This window comes from Rattus rattus, chromosome 2 (assembly GCF_011064425.1).
Source record: "Rattus rattus isolate New Zealand chromosome 2, Rrattus_CSIRO_v1, whole genome shotgun sequence".
NCBI lineage: Eukaryota > Metazoa > Chordata > Mammalia > Rodentia > Muridae > Rattus > Rattus rattus.
Window position 1 is genome coordinate 176,579,362 of NC_046155.1, and position 16,756 is coordinate 176,596,117.

A 16,756-nucleotide genomic window follows, 5' to 3' on the forward strand; every position below is an offset into this window, starting at 1 on the left:
TTGCATGTATATAAACAGAGTGAAGGTTGGAGGGAGGCAAGGAGGAAGAAGGTGGGAGGGAGGAAGGGAGGGAAAGAGGGAGAAAGAGAGGGAGAGAGGAAGAGAGGGAGAGAGGGAGAGAGAGAGAGAGAGAGAGAGGGGAGAGAGAGAAGGGAGAGAGAGAGGGGGAGAGGGAGGAGGGAGAGAGAAGGAATAATGGAAACGAGACAGGCATGCTCCTAAGCTCCTCTTCCTGTGCTACTTCCTGTGTCAAATAATGAGAATTCCAATCTTCTAGTATTGCAGTCTACAATAAAATACAGCACTATTCTCCACACTTTCTTTTCCTCACAGCTTAGCAAATTATGTGGGTCTCCTCCTCAGAACTCTCCAAAACTAGCACACATCTCACAACCTCCACTATCACCTATCATTTACGGCATTGCACGGATTCCCCTTGGTGTCTCCTAAGATGTTACCATTAATCTGCCCTGAATGTGGTGGCCTAATTAATCTGTTAAAAGTCTGTCAAATTGCCTGAGAATTGGGGGCATTCTGGCAAGCAGAGTGACAGAAGACATAATAGCATGAAGTGCCAGGAAGGGCGCCCACACACTGTACCAGCCTAGTTCATCTCAGAGTTTGTGCTCTTCCAGATGAGAAGGGGTAATGTGCCAACTTCATTTCTGTCATTCTTGGAAATCATTCCCTTAAGAGCAAAACTTTGTCAGGAGCAGGAGATGGGTGCTGGGGAGATGCCTCTGTGGATAAAGGTTTCTGAGCAAGCATGACAACCTGAGTTCAATTCCTAAAAACCACAAAAAGCCAGATATGGCAGCTAATGTCTGTAATCACAGCAATTCTGCATTGAGATAAGCTACAGAGGCAGGAAAATCATTTGGAAGCAAGAAGACAGGAAGAGAGATCCTGTCTCAATGAGATGGAAGGAGAGGACCAACTTGTGAAAATTTTCTTCTGACTTCCATGAAGGTGCCATAGCATACACATAAAGCACTTGTGCACATATATTCACACACGAACACACATATACACACATATACACACACATACACAACACACACAAATACACACACACACACACACACACGCACACTAAACTACCAAAACTTCACAAATAGCTGAAAAATTATTGAAAACTGATGGTTTCTTGGAGAAGTAAAATTATTTTTCTGTGGAAGAGTGATAACTTGTATGTTGCCTATCTATGCTTCAGTGGATTACTTCACACATTTGCATGTATGGGCAGCAACTACCTGGACTTAGGGTTTAAAACAAATGAACAAATAACTAAATACAAAATAATTTTTTGAAAGAGGTCATAAAATTGGAATGGAGATATGTTGGAGAAATGTTGGAATGGAGATATATTATAAGAAGACTTGGACTCCCCAGCCCACAGCTCCCTGCTCCTAAACCCTGTGGGAGAGAGAGCTCACCGCCCAGACAGGTGAGCAATCCTGAAACTGCAGGGTGGGAGAGACCACAAATACTCCCACCCTTGCCCACATCCCTGGCCCAAGACGAAACTGTATCGAACCTCTGGGAACAGCAAGATAGGGGGACTCAAGAGGCAGGTCCCCTGCAATCCAGACACCTCCCGGACCTGAAGGGAGGTGGTCAACAGTTCCCTGCACCCAAATCACATGGGAGGGAGAGCTAAACCCTCAGAGGGCAGACACACCTGGGAAGCCAGAAGAGACTACACTCTGCCCACATTTCTGACTCTAGAGGAAAACACCTAACACCATCTGGGACCTATGTGCACAGGGGCCCGAGAACAGGCAGGGCAGGCCCTTCTGGTTGCTGCCCTCACGGAGAGCTGAAGCACAGCCCCCCATGAGCAATTCTAGGCCTGATACCAGAGGTAAGACCAATGTTTCTGCTCCAAGTTACCTGCCTGTTGGACACAGTACACAGACCCACAGGAACACCTGAAGACCAGTAGACAGGCCTAAAAGCAAAACACTCTGTTCACATACCTGGCTGAAAGAAAACAGGAAAACCAGGTCTAGAGAACTCCGGACACACAGGCCCATAAGATGGTCCAGCCACTGTCAGAAATAGCAGAACAAGGTAACACCAGAGACAATCTGACGTCGAGAGGCAAGTGCAGGAAGCCAAGCTACAGAAAACAAGAATACATGGCATCATCGGAGCCCAATTCTCCCACCAAAACAAACACTGAATATCCAAACACACCAGAAAAGCAAGATCTTGATTTTAAATCTCATTTGATCATGATGATGGAGGACTTCAGGAAAAACATAAAGAACTCCCTTAGAGAACTGCAGGAAAACGTAAATAAAAAATAAACAAATACAAGCCTGTAGAGAGGAATTACAGAAATCCCTGAAAGAATTACAGGGAAAAAACGATCAAACAGGTGAAGGAATTAAAAATGGAAATAGAAGCAATAAAGAAAGCACAAAGGGAGACAACCCAGGATATAGAAAACCAAAGGAAGAGACAAGGAGCTGTAGATACAAGCATCACCAACAGAATACAAGAGATAGAAGAGAGAATCTCAGGAGCAGGAGATTCCATAGAAATGATCGACACAGCTGTTAAGATAATGTAAAATGGAAAAGCTACTGGGCCAAAACATACAGGAAATCCAGGACTCAATGAGAAGATCAAACCTAAGAATAATAGATATAGAAGAGAGTGAAGACTCCCAGCTCAAAGGACCAGTAAATATCTTCAACAAAATCATAGAAGAAAACTTCCCTAACCTAAACAAAGAGATGCCGATAGACAAAAAAGAAGCCTATAGTTCTCCAAATAGATTGGACCAGAAAAGAAACTCCTCCTGTCACATAATAGTCAAAACACCAAATGCACAAAACAAAGAAAGAATATTAAAAGCAGTAAGGGAAAAAGCTCAAGTAACATATAAACACAGACCTATCATAATTACACAAGACTTCACACCAGACACTATGAAAGCCAGAAGATCCTGGAGAGATGACATACAGACCCTAAGAGAACACAAATGCCAGCCCAGGTTACTGTATCCAGCAAAAATCTCAAGTAACATAGATGGAGAAACCAAGATATTTGATGACAAATCCAAATTTACACAATATCTTTCTACAAATCCAGCCCTACAAAGGATAATAAATGCTAAAGCCTAACATAAGGAGGCAAGCTACACTCTAGAAGAAGCAAGAAACTAGTCGTCTTAGCAACAAAACAAAGACAAGAAAAGCACACAAACATATCTCACATCCAACCACGAATATAACAGGAAGCAACAGTCACTATTCCTATTCTCTCAACATCAGTGGACTCAATTCCCCAATAAAAAGACACAAACTAAAAAGCTGGATATGCAATGAGGACCCTGCATTCTGCTGCCTACAGGAAACACACCTCAGAGACAAAGACAGGCACTACCTCAGAGTGAAAGGCTGGAAAACAAATTTCCAAGTAAATGGTCTGAAGAAAAAAAGCTAGGGTAGCCATTCTAATATCAAATAAAGTTGATTTTCAACCAAAAGTCATCAAAACTGATAAGGAAGGACACTTCATATTCATGAAAGGAAAAATCCACCAAGATGAACTCTCTATCCTAAATATCTATGCTCCAAATACAAGGGCACCTACATACATAAAAGAAACCTTATTAAAGCTGAAAGCACACAGTGTACCTCACACAATAATAGTAGGAGATTTCAACACCCCACACTCATCAATGGACAGATCATGGAAACAGAAATTAAACAGACACATAGACAGACTAAGAGAGTCATGAACCAAATGGATTTAACAGATATTTATGGAACATTCTGTCCTAAAACAAAAGGATGTACCTTCTTCTCACCACGGTACTTTCTCCAAAACTGACCATAAAATTGGTTATAAAACAGGCCTCAACAGATACAGAAAGATAGAAATAATCCCATTCATCTTATCAGACCTCAACAGGCTAAAGCTGGACTTCAATAACAATAAGGGAAGAACACCAACATATACATGGAAGTTGAACAATGCTCTACCCAATGATAACCTGGTCAAAGAAGAAATAAAGAAAGAAATTAAAGACTTCTTAGAATTTAATGAAAATGAAGGTGCAACATACCCAAACTTATGGGACACAATGAAAGCTGTGCTAAGAGGAAAACTCATAGCTCTGAGTGGCGGCAGAAAGAAACAGGAGAGAGCATATATCAGCAGCTTGACACCACAACAAAAAGCTCTAGAAAAAAAGAAGCAAATACACCCAGGAGAAGTAGAATGCAGTAAATAATCAAACTCAGAGCTGAAATCAACCAAGTAGAAACAAAAAGGACCATAGAAAGAATCAACAGAACCAAAAGTTGGTTTTTTTAGAAAATCAACAAGATAGACAAACCCTTAGCCAGACTAACGAGAGGACACAGAGAGTGTGTCCAAATTAACAAAATCAGAAATGAAAAGGGAGACATAACTACAGAATGAGAGGAAATTCAAAGAATCATCACATCCTAATACAAAAGACTATATTCAACAAAACTTTAAAATGTGCAGGAAATGGACAATTTCCTAGATAGATACCAGGTACCAAAGTTAAACCAGGAACAGATAAACTATTTAAACATCTCCATAACTCCTGAAGAAATAGAAGTAGTCATTGAATGTCTCCCAACCAAAAAGCGCCCAGGTCCAGATGGGTTCAATGCAGAATTCTATCAGACCTTCATAGAAGACCTCATACCAATACTATCTAAACTATTCCACAAAATTGAAAAGGACAGAGCGCTACCAAATTCCTTCTATGAAGCCACAATTACTCTTATACCTAAACAACACAAAGATCCAACAAAGAAAGAGAACTTCAGACCAATTTCCCTTATTAATATTGACGCAAAAATACTCAATAAATTTCTGGCAAACCGAATCAAAGAGCACATCAAAACAATCATCCATCATGAAAAAGTAGGCTTCATCCCAGGCATACAGGGATGGTTTAATATATGGAAAACCATCAACGTGACCCACTATATAAACAAACTGAAAATTAAAACCACAGGATCATTTCATTAGATGCTGAGAAAGCATTTGACAAAATTCAACACCCCTTCATGATTAAAGTCCTGGAAAAAAAAGAATTCAAGGCCGATACCTAAATATAATAAAAGTCATATACAGCAAATCAGTAGCTAACAGTAAACTAAATGGAGAGAAACTTGAAGCAATCCCACTAAAATCAGGTACTAGACAAAGCTGCCCACTCTCTCCCTACTTATTCAAGACAGTTCTTGAAGTTCTGGCCAGAGCAATCAGACAACAAGAGGAAATCAAAGGGATGTAGATTGGAAAAGAAGAGGTCAAAATATCACTATTTGCAGATGATATGATAGTATATTTAAGTGATCCCAAAAGTTCCACCAGAGAACTACTAAACCTGATAAACACTTTCAGCAAAGTGGCAGGGTATAAAATTAACTCAAATAAATCAGTAGCCTTCCTCCACACAAAAGAGAAACAAGCCAAGAAAGAAATTAGGGAAATGACGCCCTTCATAATAGTCCCAAATAATATAAAATACCTCGGTTTGACTTTAACCAAGCAAGTGAAAGATCTGTATGATAAGAACTTCAAGCCTCTGAAGAAAGAAATTGAAGAAGATCTCAGAAGATGGAAAGATCTCCCATGCTCATGGACTGGCAGGATTAATATAGAAAAATGGCCATTTTACCAAAAGCAATCTACAGGTTCAATGCAATCCCCATCAAAATACCAATCCAATTCATAGAGTTAGACAGAACAATCTGCAAGTACATTTGGAATAACAAAAAACCCAGGATAGCTAAAACTATCCTTGACAATAAAAGGACTTCTGGGGGGAATCACTATCCCTGAACTCAATATTGCTATTACAGAGCAATAATGATAAAAACTGCATGGTATTGGTACAGAGATAGAAAGATAGACCTGTGGAATAGAATTGAAGACCGGGAAATGAACCCACACACCTATAGTTACTTGATTTTTGACAAAGGAGTCAAAACCATCCAATGGAAAAAAGATAGCATTTTCAGCAAACGGTGCTGGTTCAACTGGAAGTCAGCATTTAGAAGAATGCAGATCGATTCATGCTTATCACCCTGTACAAAACTTAAGTCCAAGTGGATCAAGGACCACCACATCAATCCAGATACACTCAAACTAATAGAAGAAAAAGTGGGGAAGAATCTCGAACATATGGGCACTGGAGAAAATTTCCTGAACAAAACACCAATGGCTTATGCTCTACGATCAAGAATCGACAAATGGGATCTCATAAAACTGCAAAGCTTCTGTAAGGCAAAGGACACTGTTATTAGGACAAAACGGCAACTAACAGATTGGGAAAAGATCTTTACCAATCCTACAACAGATAGAGGGCTTATATCCAAAATATACAAAGAACTCAAGAAGTTAGATGGCAGGAAAACAGATAACCCTATTAAAAATTGGGGTTCAGAGCTAAGCAAAGAATTCACAGCTGAGGAATGCCATATGGCTGAGAAACACCTAAAGAAATGTTCAACATCTTTAGTCCTAGGGGAATGCAAATCAAAACAGCCCTGAGATTTCACCTCACACCAGTGAGAATGGCTAAGATCAAAAACTCAGGTGACAGCAAATGCTGGCGAGGATGTGGGGAAAGAGGAACACCCCTCCATTGTTTGTGGGATTACAGACTGGTACAACCATTCTGGAAATCAGTCTGGAGATTCCTCAGAATATTGGACATTGAATTACCTGAGGACCCAGCTATACCTCTCTTGGGCATATACACAAAAGATGCCCCAACATATAACAAAGACACCTGCTTTACTATGTTCACAGCAGCCTAACTTATACTAGCCAGAAGCTAGAAAGAACCCAGATGTCCTTCAACAGAGGAATGGATACAGAAAATATGGTAGATCTACACAATGGAATATTACTCAGCTATCAAAAACAATGACTTTATGAAATTCATAGGCAAATGGATGGAACTGGATAATATCATCCTGAGTGGGGTAACCCAATCACAGAAAAACACACATGGTATGCACTCATTGATAAGTGGCTATTAGCCCGAATGCTCAAATTACCCTAGATGCACAGAACACATGAAACTCAAGAAGGATGACCAAAATGCGAATGCTTCACTCCTTCTTTAAAAGGGGAACAACAATACCCTTGGCAGGGAATAGGGAGGCAAAGATTAAAACAGAGGCAGAAGGAACACCCATTCAGAGCCTGCCCCACATGTGGCCCATACTTATACAGCCACCCAATTAGAAAAGATGGATGAAGGAAAGAAGTGTAGGCCGACAGGAACCGGATGTAGATCTCTCCTGAGAGACACAGCCAGAATATAGCAAAAACATAGGCGAATGCCAGCAGCAAGCCACTGATTTGAGAACGGGAACCCCATTGAAGGAATCAGAGGAAGGACTAAAAGAGCTTGAAGGGGCCTGAGACCCCCATATGACCAACAATGCCAACCAACCAGAGCTTCCAGGGACTAAGCCACTACCCAAAGACTAGACATGGACTGACCCTGGGCTCTAACTGCAAAGGTACTAAGGAATAGACTAGTAAGAGGACCAGGGGAAGGGGAAGCCCTTGGTCCTCTCAAGACTGAACCTCCAGGGAACTTGATTGTTGGGGGGGGGCATTAATGGGGGGGGATGGGGAGGGGAACACCTATATAAAGGGGAGGGGAGGGGTTAGGGGGATGTTGGCCTGGAAACCGGGAAATGGAATAACAATCGAAATGTAAATAAGAAATACCCAAGTTAATAAAGATGAAAAAAAAAAAAAAAAAGTATACTACAAAAAAAAAAAAAAAAAAAAAAAAAAAAGAGCTGGACTGGGGAAGTGGAGGATGGATATGACATTGGACATACATGATACATTATATATGTGTGTGAAATTTTAAAAGATTAAATAATTAAATAATTGATATTAAAACCATGTATAGGGCTAGGCATGGAGGCACAAGTCTTTAATCCAAGGCAGGGCAAGTGGACCTCTGTGAGTTCATGATTGGGCCTGGTCTACATAGTAAGTTTCAGGACAGCCCAGACATGTCTCCAAAAAACAACAACGTAAATGTATGAAACTGGATGCCATGGCATACATCAGCAAATACTGATGTCGAATTATGTTATCATTGTAAGCATACCTCTGATACTTAACCTCCTGAAAATAAACATGTTGGGAGATATGGGACAATCTGACTAAGTGACAACTGTTAAGTCAGACAACCTAGCTAGCCTTTACCAGCACAGACAACTTGGAGTACTCTAGAGATACATTATAGAAGCTATGCAACAGTTGGAGCTACCTACTGTCAACACACAACCCTAGCTCCCAAATTTGTAGCCCTAGCCATAACTGGTTGGAAAATCTACAGTGAAGTGTCTCTCCAAATATTCTTACTTAGGCCAGTCAAGGAGCACTTACCCTGATGGTCCATCCAAGAGAATGTTGTGATTGGTACAAAAAGAACAGTGCTGTAATTGGGGTAAATACTGTTGTGGGAAATCCACCAGAGAAGACCTCTCAGACATGGGTTTAAACCAACAGAAAATTTTTAATTAGCCAGTCTGTAACTACACTGGGTGTTCAGGATCCCAGTGTAGAACGGACTGAGAAGTTCTTAAGCTTTTAAGCACAAAAAAGATATCCTGAATTAACATACTTCAGTCAACAAGAACATTTAACCAGAAACAGACTACAGAAGTAGTCTGAGTTTGATGGGTTAGGTCTTCATTATGGTACTGTCTACTTGCTGAGTTTTATGGCCTGTAGGTATTTCCATCATGGAAGCAGTTGAAAGAAGATCTGGAGGCCTGTTACAAATTACAGTTAACTGCAAAGCTTCTGTAAGGCAAAGGACACTGTGGTTAGGACAAAACGGCAACCAACAGATTGGGAAAAGATCTTTACCAATCCTACAACAGATAGAGGCCTTATATCCAAAATATACAAAGAACTGAAGAAGTTAGACAGCAGGGAGGCAAATAACCCTATTAATAAATGGGGTTCAGAGCTAAACAGAGAATTCACAGCTGAGGAATGCCGAATGGCTGAGAAACACCTAAAGAAATGTTCAACATCTTTAGTCATCAGGGAAATGCAAATCAAAACAACCCTGAGATTTCACCTCACACCAGTGAGAATGGCTAAGATCAAAAACTCAGGTGACAGCAAATGCTGGCGAGGATGTGGAGAAAGGGGAACACTCCTCCATTGTTGGTGGGATTGCAGACTGGTACAACCATTCTGGAAATCAGTCTGGAGGTTCCTCAGAAAATTGGACATTGAACTGCCTGAGGATCCAGCTATACCTCTCCTGGGCATATACCCAAAAGATGCCCCAACATATAAAAAAGACACGTGCTCCACTATGTTCATCGCAGCCTTATTTATAATAGCCAGAAGCTGGAAAGAACCCAGATGCCCTTAAACAGAGGAATGGATACAGAAAATGTGGTACATCTACACAATGGAATATTACTCAGCTATCAAAAACAATGACTTTGTGAAATTCGTAGGCAAATGGTTGGAACTGGAAACTATCATCCTGAGTGAGCTAACCCAATCACAGAAAGACATACATGGTATGTACTCATTGATAAGTGTCTATTAGCCCAAATGCTTGAATTACCCTAGATGCCTAGAACAAATGAAACTCAAGACGGATGATCAAAATGTGAATGCAGATCGCTCCCTGAGAGACACAGCCAGAATACAGCAAATACAGAGGCGTATGCCAGCAGGAAACCACTGAACTGAGAACAGGACCCCTGTTGAAGGAATCAGAGAAAGAACTGGAAGAGCTTGAAGGAGCTCGAGACCCCATATGTACAGCAATACCAACCAACCAGAGCTTCCAGGGACTAAGCCACTACCCAAAGACTATACATGGACTGACCCTGGACTCTGACCTCGTAGGTTGCAATGAATATCCTAGTAAGAGCACCAGTGGAAGGGGAAGCCCTGGGTCCTGCTAAGACTGAACCCCTAGTGAACTAGACTGTTGGGGAGAGGGCAGCAATGGGGGGAGGGTTGGGAGGGGAACACCCATAAGGAAGGGGAGGGGGGAGGGGGATGTTTGCCCGGAAACCGGGAAAGGGAATAACACTCAAAATGTATATAAGAAATACTCAAGTTAATAATAATAAAAAAAAAAGAAATGATGCAGATAGGAAGATATGAATATCCTGTTATGATGAGTGCCCACTATGTGCATGTGCAGAAATATTGCGGTTGACCTATTAACACATATCCCTAAAAGTAAAGGAAAATAGTAAAGGAGAAGAACCATTGGAGAGTAGTTTAGGATGCACCTATAAATAGTACATAAATATCTTATAAAGCAAAAACATGACTGACAGTTAAGAATTAGTCACAGGAAGCACTCACATACAAAAAGTATTTGTTACCTATGTACTGGTCAGTGTGCACTGTCTCACTGAGCCTGCTCCATGATCCTATGAAAAAAGGGATTTCCTATTTGAAATGAAGAATTTAAGGGGGGCTTGGAAAAAGTGACTCCAATGACACATGATTAACAATTGACGGGATCTAAATTCATACCAAAGTCCATCTCATTTCCTCTTTGCCATGGTTTCCGTGACCAGGCTCCTGATTGGCTTAACCAGTTTATTCAGCACATATTAGCCATAACAACTTATGTCTGCAGGGTTTTGTTGAATAGTTTGTTGTTTATTTATTTAGTTTCTATAGTGATGGAGAGAGAGAGAGAGAGAGAGAGAGAGAGAGAGAGAGAGAGAGGAGAAATGGGTGAGTTCTTTGCAAATAAACTTAAAATAACCATCTCCATGCTAGACCTTCACAGAGCTATCGGATTTTCTAACATTTGTTCTGCCGTTGGTTTACTCTAATCATAATCATCACATAGTGAGGATAGGCTAGCCATTTTCTGCCGCACTCATTAGGCCCAATAAAAGAGCGTGGAGACGATAATACTATCTATATAATGTAAGTTAACACCAAAGAATGGCTATAATCTGTACTTACTTAACATGTTCAATTCTTTTCCCCCAATGATTGTATAAAGACTTTGAAAGATATCTAAAACTCAAAAAAAAAAAAAAACAAATTACAGTTAACACAACTGGTGTGTGTGTGTGTGTGTGTGTGTGTGTGTGTAGACAAATAAAAGTTGTTTATAAAAGTTGATAAGTCTCAACAACTAATAATTTTTAAAAATATTTACACTGTATTTAGTTAAAGTGTCCAACACGAAGAGCTTTTAAAATAAATTTTGCATATATTTAAGATAAATAGGATATGATGTCTTAATTAAAATATACAATTGAAAGATCTTACATCGTCTTACAAAGTAATCCATTCTCCCAAGCAAATAGCAATAATCCGCTCACAAAGCAAAGTTCATGAAACAATACACTGCTACTAACTCCAGTCCTCATACATTAGATCTTTCTCCACAGGCAAGAGTATTTGGAGAGTACACTTGGTGATGGAGCACTTGACCAGCATGCACTAGGTCCTAGGTTCAATGCCCAGTAGAAACAAAAGAAACTGTCAACTTCTTTATATCTGTTGTCTCCGTCTGTGCCACTGATGGAGAAGTAGAGGATCATGGGAGACAGTTAAAAGTCACTAGGCTGAGGCACCCAGTTTCCCATTGCAAAAACTTAATCTGTGTCTTGGGCTCCCTCTTGTGACCAAAATGGGAAAAAGACCCCCCCCCTTTTTTTAAATATAGTATAATATTTAAAACAAATGTAAAGAATCCCAAGTTAAGCAAATATTACATGTACTACAAAAATTGTGTGCACTTTTAATTTACAAACATATCGCTCATTTTAATTTTAATATATCATTAGGTTTTGAGAATTTCATATGGGCACACAATGTTTTTCATCACATTCATCCTCCACTCCCCCCAATAGCTCATCCCAGTTCTACTCCCACTTCTACTAAAATTTGTGCCGTCTTTCCTACTCCCCCACTGGTTCCAGTTTGTGCTACCCATATGCTAATAGAAGTGGGACTATCCACAGGAGCAGGGTTGGCCTACTATAAGTCATACATTCAAAGAAAAATATCATTCCCAGACAATTCCAAAATTCCAATCCATTATCTAAGTTGTAAAGAAAAACCTCGTTATTAAATTTGAAGATACGTATATAGAACTGGGAAACAGTACATAAGCTAACTTTTTTTTTTCATCTTTATTAAATTGTGTATTTCTTATTTACATTTCAACTGTTATTCCCTTTCCCGGTTTCTGGGCCAACATCCCCCTAACCCCTCCAGCTCCCCTACTATATGGGTGTTCCCCTCCTCATCCTCCCTGCATTACCGCCCTACCCCCAAGAATTCCGTTCACTGGGGTTCCAGCCTTGGCAGGCCCAAGGGCTTCCCCTTCCACTGGTGCTCTTACTAGGCTATTCATTGCTACCTATGCAGCTGGAGCCCAGGGTCAGTCCATGTATAGTCTTTGGGTAGTGGCTTAGTCCCTGGAAGCTCTGGTTGGTTGGCATTGTTGCTTATATGGGGTCTCAAGCCCCTTCAGCTCTTTCAGTCCTTTCTCTGATTCCTTCATCCAGGGTCCCGTTCTCAGTTCAGTGGTTTGCTGCTGGCATTCGTCTATGTATTTGCCTTATTCTGGCTGTGTCTCTCAGGAGAGATCTACATCCGGTTCCTGTCGGCCTGCACTTCATTGCTTCATCCATCTTATCTAATTGGGTGGCTGTATATGTATGGGCCACATGTGGGGCAGGCTCTGAATGGGTGTTCCTTCAGTCTCTGTTTTAATCTTTGCCTCCCTATTCCCTGCCAAGGGTATTCTTGTTCCCCTTTTAAAGAAGGAGTGAAGCATTCGCATTTTGATCATTCGTCTTGAGTTTCATGTGTTCTGTGCATCTAGGGTAATTCAAGCATTTGGGCTACCCTGCAGTGGGTCAGGCACACACACAAAACATGCATAAATGTATGAAAAATGTAAGGGAGACTTTGCCAGGAAGCTCACCAAAAAAAAAAAAAGAGGGGGATAGAAAATAGTGATAAGAGAGGGGTTTTGAAAACTACTAAGATCTTGTGTGTCTGTGTCTATGTGTCTGTGTGTCTGTGTACGTGTGTGTGAATATGTGTGTCTGTGTGTTTGTATCTGTGTATATGTGTTTCTATGTGTGTCTGTGTCTCTGTATGTTTGTGAAATGTGTGTTTGTGTGTTTGTGTCTGTGGGTGTCGATGTGTGTCTGTGTGTCTATGTGTGTCTGTCTGTCTGTGGGTGTGTCTGTGGGTATATCTGTGGATGTCTGTGGATGTCTGTGGATGTCTATGTGTATGTATGTGTATGTATGTGTATGTGTATTTGTGGGTGTCTCTGTGTATGTGTGTCTGTGTGTCTATATGTCTGTATGTCTCTCTCTCTCTCTCTCTCTCTCTCTCTCTCTCTCCATCTGTGTGTGTGTGTGTGTGTGTGTGTGTGTGTGTGTGTGTGTATGGAGCTTTCAGTGAATTTTGTAAAATGTGGTAATCTGTCAAATACTTTTCCAGGTTCCTGGTATCTACCAAGATAGACAGCAGACAGACAACCCTCTCTTGTTACATTTGTATTCTTGCAGACCAACAGAAGAGAGAAGGTTGAAAGCCACAGGTACAATACAGGAGTCCTCCTTACCATAGTTCAACCTCACTGCAGTTCATCACCCACTGTTACCCATAACCAGAAAATACTGAATGGAAAATTCCAGGAGTAAACAGATTATACCTTTTCAATCATGTGCCTCTCTGAGTAAATTTGATGACATTTTTCTCAAAACAATACTCTGTCCAAAACAGTGCTAATAAGGTATGGTGGGGGGAGTACCTCATTCTCCATAACTTCTATTACAGTGTTTTATGGTTGTCCTGTTATATTTTTATGATGACTGCTAGGTCTTGTGCCTGGTTTATACACTGAGCTTTGGTTGGGGTGGGAGACAGGGGGGGTGTAGGCACATAGTAGATAGATAGATAGATAGATAGATAGATAGATAGATAGATAGATAGATAGATAGATAGATAGATTGATTCAATACTCAGTGTGGTTTTAGGCATCTGCTGGGTGTCTTGAAATAAATTCCCTATAGATGGCAGGCTGATGTGAGTTTGTTCACAGTCTGCTTAATATGACCAGAAAAGATATTTGAGAAGCTTGTACTGAATAGCTAGAGGGTCACGGAACTTCAGGAAGTACAGAGTGCTGGGTCTTGAGGAAACAGGTAGGAAAAGAGAAGGTACCAGGTGGCTAACTCCAGATCACATGGGACCCTGTCACTCTCTAAAGTTAACCTGAGTAAAAGGGTATCACAAACTGTCCCAAGTTGAAGACACCTCCAGCAATGAGTCTCCTTTTCCTCGACTTCTTTTATAAAGCTGAACTACTCAAACAAGAGGCCTTTCATTGCAGTAACCTTCAAACAGTCTCGTCCATCTTCCTCAGCAGCCTCCCACCCCTTCTTTCTCATGGCTCTGCATTAAGTTGACCTCTGAATGCCTATGTTGGGGAAGGGAGTTCAGGGGGATCCTCCTGAGTTGTACAGTACACATGTCACAGATCTGTACATGGTGAGTCTATAACACTCCTTTTTGTGTATCTGCAGAGGTCTGTGCCTGTACTATTATTTTACCAGGTGATAAGATGTCTTAACTTCTCTCACATGTAAGAAAAAGCTAGCATTAGAAACACCCAGAAGAGGAACATAAACACAGGAGCTTCGATGTCATTCTTAATTAATAAAATAAATTATACAGGGCTGGGTAATTATGACAGGGTTTTAGACACCAGATTGCAACTATGTACAGTCACTGAGATCAGATGGGGAATTGCAGCCCAGCTGGCTCATTGTACCAGGAACTCCCACAGCCAGCAGAGTAATTATAGCAGAGACACTAGATTTGCTGGGTGATTACCATGCAGTCATGGAGTCCAAAGAAATAATAGCACGGTTCCAAACACAGGCACTAGGTAATAACTAGAGACATGATCACAACTCAGAGACAGAGGGATGTTCCTGAAACGTCAAGCCTCAAGATTCCCAGGAGAGCTCCACCACCCACAGAAGTCCCCCAAAGTTGAATGATTTTTCCTCTATTTATTTCGTTCTTAGAATTAAATCTAGCTCCTTACACGTGATATCAAGGACTCTACCACTGAGCCATGCCCCTACTGTCTCACTGATGGAGCCTAGGCAGGTGCTCTACCACTGAGCCATGCCCATAGCCCCTCACTAGGAGATTCTAGTCAAGTGTTCTACCACTGATCTATACCTTTTAATTCCCCTTCCCGTAACAGCACAAGTCTTTTCCTCATACTCATGTCCTTCTGCTTTGTTTTATGGCACACTAGGTTTAACTAAGGCCATCTGTGGGACCATGGGTTTAAAACTATTCATTGGAGTCTGACAGACTCACCAGTGGATACAAAGCAGAGAAAGGGAGGGCATCAAAAGCAACTCCTCGATCCAAAACTGACTGATGACTAGCCCAGTCTTGTGCAGGGACCAGTGCAGGTAATCACAGTTGTTGGGAGATCATGATTATAATGGCCGGCTCCTGCTTGGGAGATGGCATTTCATGGCTCTTCTCCCTATCTTCTAGCTCTTACATTCTTTCCACCCCTCTTCTTCAATGTTCCCTGAGCCTACAAGGGGGATAGTGTGAATATCCTATCTTAGGGCTGAGCGTTCAACAGTCACCCTGAACAGGCATGAGTCTCTGCATTCACTGTCAGTCATTGCAAAGAGAAGCTTCTCTGGTTCAGGCGTAGTACAGAAGTTTTGGTGCTAGGACATAGCTTGGTGCCATTTCAATTTAGCTAGAAATTGGAGCTTTTCATTTTTACTGCTGAATAGTATTCTACTGTATGGATATACCATAGTTTAGTCATTTGTCCACTGAAAAACAGCATGGCTATTTTACAAAAAACTCTGCTCAAGAACTTATAATTAGGGGGCTGGAGAGATGGCTCAGCGGTTAAGAGCACTGACTGCTCTTCCATAGTTCTTGAGTTCAATTCCCAGCAACCACATGGTGGCTCAAAACCATCTGTAATGGGATCCAATGCCTTCTTTGGGTGTGTCTGAAGACAGCGACAGTGTACTCATATCCATAAAATAAATAAATAAATCTAAAGGAAAAGAACCTATAATTAGAAAGGTCATAGGCCACATTGGAGAACCTATAACTGTTATTCTGCTAAATGGACATTGTATTAAGCTGACTCACTATATAATGACTTATCATTATATCTGTAGATTAATGCATCTCTCAACCCTCAGAGAAGCTTTTTTTTTAGTAGATGGGGATTAACATGGAGACCTACAACTTGTCAAAGTTCAGACAATAAAACACTATGGAGTGCTCAGCCCTAAATGGCTCAGAGGTCATTACACAAGAAGGGACAGAAAGATTTTAAGAGCCAGAGATGGTGAGTGGCCACAAGGAAACAGTGTTTTCCAAAACTGCAGGGCAGTTGCACCTATGAACTCAGTGATTGTTACAGCATGCACAAGACCTGTACAGGCTCAAGCCAGATGAAATGCCAGCATGGGGCCAGAAGGTGAACACAAAAATCCCAACTCCAGCTAAGGATCTATTGACTATTGATAGCTGCTGGGAGAAGGAGAGTCAATGTTCTTTAAGGGTGTGTCCCCTGATAGGTTGATTTCACATCATTAGATAGCCACACAGCCAAGGGTATGGGGATAGCACCAATGGAACTCAGTGAATTTTTAAAAAAAGAAACAAA

General features: G+C 41.0%; 1 long non-coding RNA gene across 1 annotated transcript in view; it reads right to left on the reverse strand.

The window, feature by feature from the left end:
* Window positions 1-16,756, reverse strand: part of LOC116892646 — a 49,813-nt gene that overhangs the window by 423 nt on the left and 32,634 nt on the right. The gene's annotated exons all lie outside the window — the stretch shown is intronic.